Below are 9,836 nucleotides of genomic sequence, written 5' to 3' on the forward strand. Positions count from 1 at the left end.
CAATAATAATTCTACCTCCGACCAATTTGAAAAACTGTACGAATTGTCAGTTGCAGTCATTGTTGTACATACCAGTTTATTTTGTGAAAGTTCAAAATCAGAATTATGACATAGAAAAAACCGAGGAAGTTTATGTAAAGCTTCTGCCAGTGTTCTAACTATATGCAAGTGTGCAGAAAAAGTTGTTTATTTCATTTAGTCAATAATCATCTTTATACGCCCCCAAATGAGGGCGTAAATTGGTTTTTAGGGCACAGATCTGTCAAAAATCTGGCAAGCAACGGTGAGGTTATTGGTTTAAACTTGTCATATTCTTTTACATACAAATCCTTTGATTTATGGGAAATCATTTTTCTGTGAGCAGTTTCAAATTCTTGGAAAATTTCTTCTGAATAAACGCTTTCTGCTTCAGAAACGTTGATTTCAAAAAATGAATCGTTTTTTAAACAAACGCAGTAACCTTAACAACATCAAAACAGCTTTCTACACAACACTAAAATTTGCATGGACACAAATTTTAGTCGATTTCCTTTTAAATATTTGTTTGAATTTTTTAGAAATTATAAAATAGAATAAAACGTTGTATGTACCACGGGCATAATTGTCGATTATGCACTAATACATAAATAACTATTATTTCTTGTAGGTAGATATTATCCATTCCAATTCAACAAAAGTAGCAACACCGCATTTTCTCTCAAAATTAGTTGTTATAAATTATTCATGCACTTAAAAAAAATAATAGCTAATGTAATTTTTTTTTCAACGATATTAAATAACCTTTCCTTCAATTCCTCATATATCTGTAGAAAGAAAGAAATAAAAAAATGAATTTGGTTAATAATAAATTATTTATTCAAATCAAGATTACTTAGAAGTTCTAATAAATAAATCTGAATAATCACGATTAAACTGTACGACATTCAAATAAATCTTTCCACACTTTTCACATGGTTTACCAAATTTTTCTATTAAAAAAACTAATTCAGTCTCATCACAAGCTGTATCAATCTTAAAACTGGTTTTTAGTCGTATTGGGGTTTCGCACTCTTCATTCTCTTGATTAATACAAGAAGGATTATAGGATAGACGAGTTAATGTTTCAATTTCGTAGCACTCTTCACAATAATTAGATTTATAAATAAATCTTATAAATTCTCTATCGAAATCAAGATTGCCCAACTGGTTGTTGTAAACAGTTTCCATAAAAACACTTTTACCAGAAACAGTGAAACGAAAATAACGCATTTATTAATACAAAAAAAAAATCGACTGCTCGCTTAAGAATTAGATTTTAAACTAACAATATTTTTTTTTGCAATTATCCAGCACCCTCCACCACCACAGTGTCATGCTGCGTAAGCGATTTGAACCATATTTTAAATAAATAAAATAAATAAATAACTTTTAAATAAATATAGCAAGAATTGCTTTAGTCGAATATAGTTGTTTTAGTTATTTCTAAGTAGTTGGTATATCCAACTTTTTTACTTCGAAACAAATTCCAGCAACATGAACGTTTAATGGATGAAAATGGTATGTCATATATATTTTTTGTTTCAATTGTGCTTGTGGTGGCACAAGTTGGAGGAGAATTCAGATGACGAAGATTTTCGTCATGAAACTGTACAAAACATTGTAAAAAATGAAAAAATAAAGGTTTTAATCTTTTATCTTTTTTTAATTTCATTGCGGTTGCAATAATGACTGCTGGCTTAGCAATTTTATTTTAAATTAACAACATTTTTTCAATTTTCTATTTTCCCGCCACGATCACACAGTGCAGTACTGCGTGCGTCTAACAAAATTTCGAGCAATCTCATTGGTCGGCAGCCATATTGTAACATGCCGCTCCCCCTTCCTCTAGCGTGCCTAACAAAATTTTCGAGAAATCTCATTGGTCGACATGTGGGGACTTGCACGCCCACATCGTGCCTAACAAAATTTAAAGCATTCTCATTGGTCGAGAGGTGTGGCTAAACGAGCCTTACAAATTCTCGCGCTTGCGCAGAGCAAAAAACAACGCTGATTGGCTCCCCACCAACGAAAATTAACACAAAACGTCGCCATTTTTACCCCCACCACACACGCCGAGGTTTCTCATTGGTCGAAACACATTGGAAGCCCCGCCAACATCCGGCCCGCGTCACACCCCCACCACAATTTGGCTCCGCCCCGTGCCTAATTTTGTGGTCCAGAACATACATGGCTATACTACTAAGATGATTAAAGTGACGAGAAAGACATTGACGCAATAGATTTATTTGAAGAAATGAAATGTTTTAAATTACATTTAGAAACCAAAGCAGAAGCTAAAAAAGATCCGCATTCTATCTTAGAATATATTTTAGAGAATAAACTTGTTTCGACTTTTCCTAATATTTTTATTGCAATCAGAATTTTACTAAAATTTTACTCAAAATTAAAACTTATTAAAAATTATCTACGATCTACTAAGTCACAAACGAGACTTTCTGACTTAGCCATCATATCCATCCAAAATAATATTTTAGATAGTTTAAATTTACATGATTTAATAACCAATTTTACAGAAAATAAAGTTTGCAAAATGTAATTTTTATGACTGATTTGTTTTAATTTTATTATTATTTTTTTTTTGTAAGTAGGTATGTATGTATTCATGTAAGTTAATAAGTTATGTTCTCTTTACAAATAAAATTATACACCAATAATAGGTATATAGTTTTATTTATTTTCTTAAAAAAAGAGGCGTAAAAATAATTTTTGCACAAAGGCGGCCAAAAGTCTAGGCGCGGCCCTGTCGGTTACTTCACTTACTGAGTCCCAAAATGGCGGGTCTAGGGTGTCGTCAGCTTTTTCTGTTTTACCACAACACAGAACTATTTTTTCTTGCACAAACGTTGCATTTAACTCTCTCGCACACCTAGGATGAAAATGTTGTGCACACTGTTGACATTTGATGAAATCAACAACTTTTGATTTGCACTTTTTGCAGAGCACAGAATTACCGTGTTTTTTATCGCCGGCCATCATGAGCACATTTTGTGCAGAGAGACATTGTAGTTTTGTACCTAAATATATAAGCTTTTAAATACAAAAAGGAAATATGTGGTGTATTAAAAAACAAGAAATTTATGAATATTGCGATACAGTTTTTAGAAATAGCCAATACAGATCCATTTTAGTTTATTGCAATAGATGTGTATGTACAAAGTAAACCTTCTGGCCGTAAATTCCAAAGAAAAAACCTAACAAACTTAAGTAGTAGATTACATACCGAGGTAGGAAGTGCTTTATCATCAAGGCGAAATTTGATGACCAAGACGCGAAGCGCCGCGGTTAGCAATAAGCCGAGGTTGTACCTAAGATGAATCAACGACCACCAAGGTTTGTATACTATTTTATTCACAATCTCCTCCTTAAAGAACAGAAAGCCAATCAAGAGTTTGAAAAATATGACATATCACGGTTTAGGTTGGGAAGTTGTCACTTTCTTATCAGTTTACCGATTGGGAAGTGGCAATTTCCTAACTCAAATTGTCGTATTACATATCAACTGAGAAGGAAGTGACCACTTTCCAGTTTAAACCTGATGTTTTATATCAATGATTCAATAAATTTGAAATGATTGTGAATAACTAATATTTCACAAAAGTGGAACAATAGTGACCACTGCACACTGCTCTTGTCAGACAGAGTTTGTTAGTTTAAAAAAAACAACAAACAAAACCAAGAAAATTCATTTTAGGAGACCATCTTTGTATTTTTTATTATTAAAAGATTAAAAAAAACTTTCTAAAGAATTAACCTGCTTTGAAGTTTTACAGCAATGGTACAAAACGCAAGATAAAGTCATAAACGATAAAAATTAGTTAAATGTCATTTTCTCAAAACCTGAAGCAAGACTAAAAAAATCCCCAATTACCTGTTCCTCAAGGAGTCTCAAAGCAAAGTCAGGAAGATGTGATAAAATTGATAAGAGATCTAATGCCACAGTTAGAGTTCAAGTGTTATTTATAAATAAATTTTAACATGTAAACATCAAAGCGAAAAAAAATTTGGCTTTACCGAATTGTCCGAAAATATTTTAAATTCAGCGGACGAAGCTATGAATAGCTTAGTTCTGGAAAAGTCAAAAGCAAGGTATGAGAAAACCTATAATGCTCTTAAGCAGTGACAAACTGAAAAATTATCCTACGGTTATTGAAGAAAATTTTTTATGGCAAATTTCCAGGAATTAGCATGTTATTATAAATGCTCGTTTGAAAGGTTTTTTCATATTTATTTTGTAGTTTAAGAAACACAGCCCATCTCATTGTGGTTTATATTTCCTGTGCCATAGCCATTGTCACCCTGGCAACGTCGCAATTGCTGACCCCTACTGACAAATTTTGAGACAAGAAGCTCCACTCTTTCAGACAAAAAAACATCGTGAAAAGTGACAGCAGTGGCGACGGTTGTGGCACGACATGTAATTATTTTAAATGATGAATTCTAATAAAAACACCAAGAATGCAACGCCCAATCCTACAAAAAGCATATAAAATGCAACGGAAATCTGGTGAAAGCTTAAAATATTTGGATGGATCCTTGCTTTAGCTTGGAGAACTTTCTCGATGTTGTAGTATGCTTTATTTACTACCATTCGTGACATTCCATTATTAAACAACTTTCCAGCGACTTGGCAAAATTCAGAATACAGCGGATGTCCTTTCGAAAAATAAATAAAGACAAAATCCATTTTCACTGATTTTCGTGTTAAATATATCAACGGCTCCGGGTATCCCATTAAATAAAACTTATGAGCTGCATATTTATATTCAACACCACGAACTGTCATTGCTATGTTTTCATTTTCAGAAATGTTTTCTAGAATTTTATCTTTTTCCTCAGTTTTCAGCGTGGTGCAATTAGTAATGTAACGACTGTAAGAGTCGTTTGAAAAGCGATAATTTTCCTTGACAACATCACCTGTGTAACAATGCATTTTAGCATTGACAATTTCCTTGATTGAACTTATTTGAAACTCGTGAAAATGTTGCGTAAATGACCGAATCATCACTGTCTTAAACATTGTTGATAATACAAAAAATGATAATAAAGTCAAAGAGACTATAACTCGAGCTGAAAGTTTTCGAATGTGAAGTAGCCTAAAGTTACTGTTTTCTACCAGAGACTGGAATTGAAGCAAAAATGCAAGAGTCACATCGTTTCGTTTGAAAAAAAATGTCCTTGTAAAAGTTACCAGAAAGAAAAATAATAGAATCAATAGCCAAGTGGATAAGTCGAAATTGCGAAAAAACTTTTTCCAGATTGGCAATCGGGGAGCTTTGGGGACAATAAACTTGTAAACTAATTGAATATAAACTGGTACTAAATCGTACTTAGAATAAGTTTCAGGAGTAATGTGCTCAAAATTCATTAAGTAGGTAAAATTTTTCTGTAGCAAATGACCTAAAAACTCATTATTATAACCTTATCACAACTAATAATACTAAACCTAAAGCAGATGTCCGGTTTGGGATTTCCGCAACTCTCGGTTGGAAATGTAAAATTTCCTGAAGAATTTTAATATAGTTAGCATAAAATCCAGTAAACTCGTTGTTATTTCTGTACAAATATGGAAAATCTTGATAAAACAACTCCCCTATTGATAAATTTCTCCAAGGAAATTTCGGACGAAAAAAATTTAAGTTGAAATTATTAATATCACTGCATTTAATAATTTGAATGTTTGTCGGGTCAAAAACCAGCAATTCATTCTCCACATCTATGAAAACAACGTTGTAGATAAAGTATTGCGATAAATGATAAAAATAAGACGAATAGTTGGTTGCCTGTATCAAATATATAAATTTTGCTCGTGGATTAAAATGATCACTTTCAGATAAATTCCTTGTTAGTAATTCCAAATCTTTGGCTTTTGTTGTGATTATATAAAAATTCGGTTTTTGGAAATGAAATGTTTTGAAATAGTGTCTTCCAGAATCGTGATGTATTAATGGAAATTTAAGTTTCAAATCTGTATCAACAACGTGGATTATATTGTCTGTTTCGAAATACAATTCAATAAGGTTTTCGATACATTTTCTTTCGACCACAGCCTGTACACTTACTGAGAAAATAAATAAAACACAGTACATCAATTCAGTTTTCATTTTGATTCAGTCTAAACTTTACCAACTGACTACTTAGACAATTGCGGAAAACTCCTATTATTTCGTTAAATGAAAATCGATTCTAATTAATAAATACTATAGTAGCAATTCACAAAAAGAACTCCAAAATGACCAAAACTTCGATTATTTATTAAACGGACGTATACTTCAACACTAAAAACTAAAATATATAACGATTGCTTGAATGACCTTTTGTAACGAGTGTTTTATACTATTATTTCTATTTTGCCCTTTTATGCAGCTTTTTTATAATAATAAAAGAAAAACTTTTATATTTAGGGCCGGTTTTTCAATAGATGATTAACATTTTGATTAGCTAATCGTTACTTCTTGATTAAATTCAAATTAATCATGGATAGTGTTTTTCAAATCAACATTCAATTATGATTAACTAATTGAAAACTTGTTATGTTGGTATTAACTTTTCTATCAAATTTGACAACTTGGTGGTTGTTTGTGTATTGTGACAAGTTCAAATTTGTAATTTCTGCTCATCGTAATTTTAGTTAAAAACGATTTCTTAGGTAAGTAAATGTATTAAAGACGTAGAATTTACAAAATTGAAGATTATTTTGTAGTTAGCATGGAGTACAAGTGCGAGTAATGCAACTAAGCGATCTGGTAATTTCTCTAAAGAGGAAGAGCAATTACTTGTGAACCTAGTGGCACAAAATAAGCATATTGTTGAAAATAAAAAATCTGGCGTTATATCCTGGAAAGATAAGCAGGAAGCGTGGAAGAGGATTGAGGAAGAATTTAATTGTCAAAACACGCATACTTTGTACCGCAACATGAAAGGTCTCAAAGAGAAATATGCAAACCTAAAACGGACCACGAAGCAAATATTTTCGGAAAATATGCAACAATTATTAAAAACAGGTGGAGGATCTTGTGAAACTATAAATTTTACGGATATAGACAAAACGTTGATAGATATAATAGGAGAACAAATCGATTGTTTGAATAATATTTATTACAGCGACTATGTCCAAAGTAAGAAGCTGAATTTTACTTGATTTTTATGCGCTCTTACTTTTCTTAAATTATGTTTAATATTTATTATAGACAAAGTAAATGAAGATAATGCAGCAGAGGTCCGAGTCACCGGCCAGTGAACAAATTCCTTGTGAAGGTATTTACAGGTATGAAATGAAAAGTATGTATTAATTTCATGCTATGTATTAACTATAATTTTATAGGAAGTACTGATAATACTTCAGAAGTGGAGATTGGCAATAATATTAACTGGGCTGCATATACCCTTACCGATCTGTGTCGGAAAAATTAACTGTGAAAACCAAGAGGAATAACTTACCACCAAGTAAATAATTTAATATAACGAATTTAAAATTTCATGTCCATCATTTTCAGAAAGTCGATTAATAATAAGTTAAAAAGTTAAATACCACAAAGAAGTTATGTCGGTATTACGTAATTACCAATTAATATAAGAAAAATTAAATTTAATAAAGTTACAAAAAGAAAATTTTTTTAGAACAACATGGCTTACGGATGTAACTTTTAAGAAGAAAAAAATAGAACTGGTTAACAAAAAAATAGAAAAAAATAATATATGGTTATATTCATGGTAGTTTATAGTATTTCGTTTTGTTAAAGTCAAAATAGTTATTTATTAAATTATATCTTGTATTATTGTTAGTATCGCCTCTTATTTCATTTTGATCATCATCGCCAACATTGTTTACAAGTTCTATGGCAGCGTCTTCATGCTCATTAACAGGAGTTTCAGGTTCATTTTCATCGCAGGCTATATTATGTAAAACTGCTGTAGAGACTACAACAGCCTGCGTTGTGTCTAGTTTTAACCGCAGACCCAAAGCCAATGCCGCAGTTCGCGAAGACAAGCGAAAGCGGCTAAAAAATCTTTTTGGTCTCATTCTTCGAAGTGATTGGGCCTGAAATGTATTGTTTTTGGCCTCCGTGGCTCTTCATCGCTACTATAAGCATTAATGTCATAAATATCATTACTGATTATTCTTTGCTGTTTTAATCAAAAATTTTCAATAAATCCGCAGTCCTATTAAGTTAATCAAGAATAAACATAAACTTTTTTGTTAATCGCAGGTTGAAAAACGGTAACATTGTGTTAATTACAAATTAAACCTTAATCAAAAATTAATCAACAATTGAAAAACTGGGCCTTAGAGTGTTATTTATGAAAGCGTTGAAAAATTCGACTCGTGCCGACCTTCAAGAATTTACAAGGGTTGTTAAGCCTACAAAAATACCCGGTAACTCACAGGATTGTTAAGAGATTTTAACAGACCCCTTTTCTTTTTGGCGGCTTTGACAGTTTACACACTCAAATAGTGATATTTTCGAAATTTTAAAATTAAATTTTTTAAATATGGAAATTTAATAGGACGAAAAACGTTGTACGAACCACACACTTTAGTTAGGTGCGCGGGTTACAGTCGTAGCCCAAGACTTTTTTTTTGAAAGATAATATGGTTATATTATAATTCTTAAACAAATCAAGAGAGGCATGCGCCACTCTCAGCAGCTGTAGGAATGAATCACTCCACCCAGGTAATATAATTTGCAGATCCTATGTGTAATATTGTCATCAAGCAAAAAGTGGCCTGGTCTACGACTGAAGTCCGCGCGCCTAATTACGAAACTTTTGTTTGCAAACTGAAAATTTTATACTTTTAAGAATTCGATTAATTTTGGTAAGTATTATTTGATCTATTAATACTATAGTTTAAGTAAGAGTTACATAAAAAAAAACTTGAGAAAATCAACACAAAACAAATAAAACTCAATTTTAATAATAATTATTAAATAAGCTAAACAAAACATTAAAGGAAAATAGTATTTTAAATAACTTTTTGACAATTTTTTATTAATTTTTTCTAAAATAAACACTGTACTATAGTTCGTCTCCGTGGATGATACATACATCCCAGTTAACATCGTTTCGTCTTAATCACGTCAAAAACACGTGATTTTAATGACATGTAGGTGAATTGACCTTATTATACGACGTCATCTGAATCACTAAATTTGGACGTCATTTTTGTTAAATCATATTGACGTTAAATCTATAACCAAAATGAGACATGATGTTTAATATTATAATATAATTTGTATATTGTAATCAAAATTGAATATTCTATAAAAGCAATAATTTTAGAGTTGTTAAGTCAGGATATCTACATGTTATGCATATTTTTCTAACGAATTTGACAATTTCAAAATAATTTCTAATTATTTAATAATTTAAATTTAATTATTGTAAACATTTATTTATATATTTTTTAAATATTAATAAATAAGCCGTGATATTATGTGATATAATAAAAAATATAACAAAACCTTGACTTTTTTTAGTGTCATAGTATATATTAGTAACCTGACGAGACATCTTGGATGCTGTGCGATCTTTTTTGAGTGTGGTGTGTATGATACGAATTGCTTATCATGCAGTAAAACCTCTGTAATTCGGATTTTCACTATTCGTATTATTGGGTGCATATATTTGGCTTAAGTATACAGGGTGTCTGCTAAAGTATTTTTTACTATATCTCAAAAACTAATAATCGCTCAAAATTCAGCGTTTGCTATTAAGTACTTTTGTATTTTTCTCGATGCGGAGTCAATTTTTTCAATTTTTTTTTCTACAATTCCTTATAATTAAAATCAATTAATTAA

At 31.1% G+C, this 9,836-nt stretch overlaps 1 long non-coding RNA gene across 1 annotated transcript; it reads left to right on the forward strand.

Annotated features, from left to right (window-relative positions):
- The first annotated feature begins 7,046 nt into the window (after positions 1-7,046).
- Positions 7,047-7,476, forward strand: LOC123015620. Its single transcript, XR_006413395.1, has 3 exons — positions 7,047-7,154; positions 7,227-7,303; positions 7,361-7,476. It is a non-coding gene; the product is annotated as an uncharacterized LOC123015620 (long non-coding RNA).
- The last annotated feature ends 2,360 nt before the right edge of the window (positions 7,477-9,836 follow it).

Source organism: Tribolium madens, unplaced genomic scaffold (assembly GCF_015345945.1).
Source record: "Tribolium madens isolate multiple individuals breed KSU strain unplaced genomic scaffold, Tmad_KSU_1.1 Scaffold_19;HRSCAF=116;Tcas5.2_LG9, whole genome shotgun sequence".
NCBI classification, from domain to species: Eukaryota; Metazoa; Arthropoda; class Insecta; order Coleoptera; family Tenebrionidae; genus Tribolium; species Tribolium madens.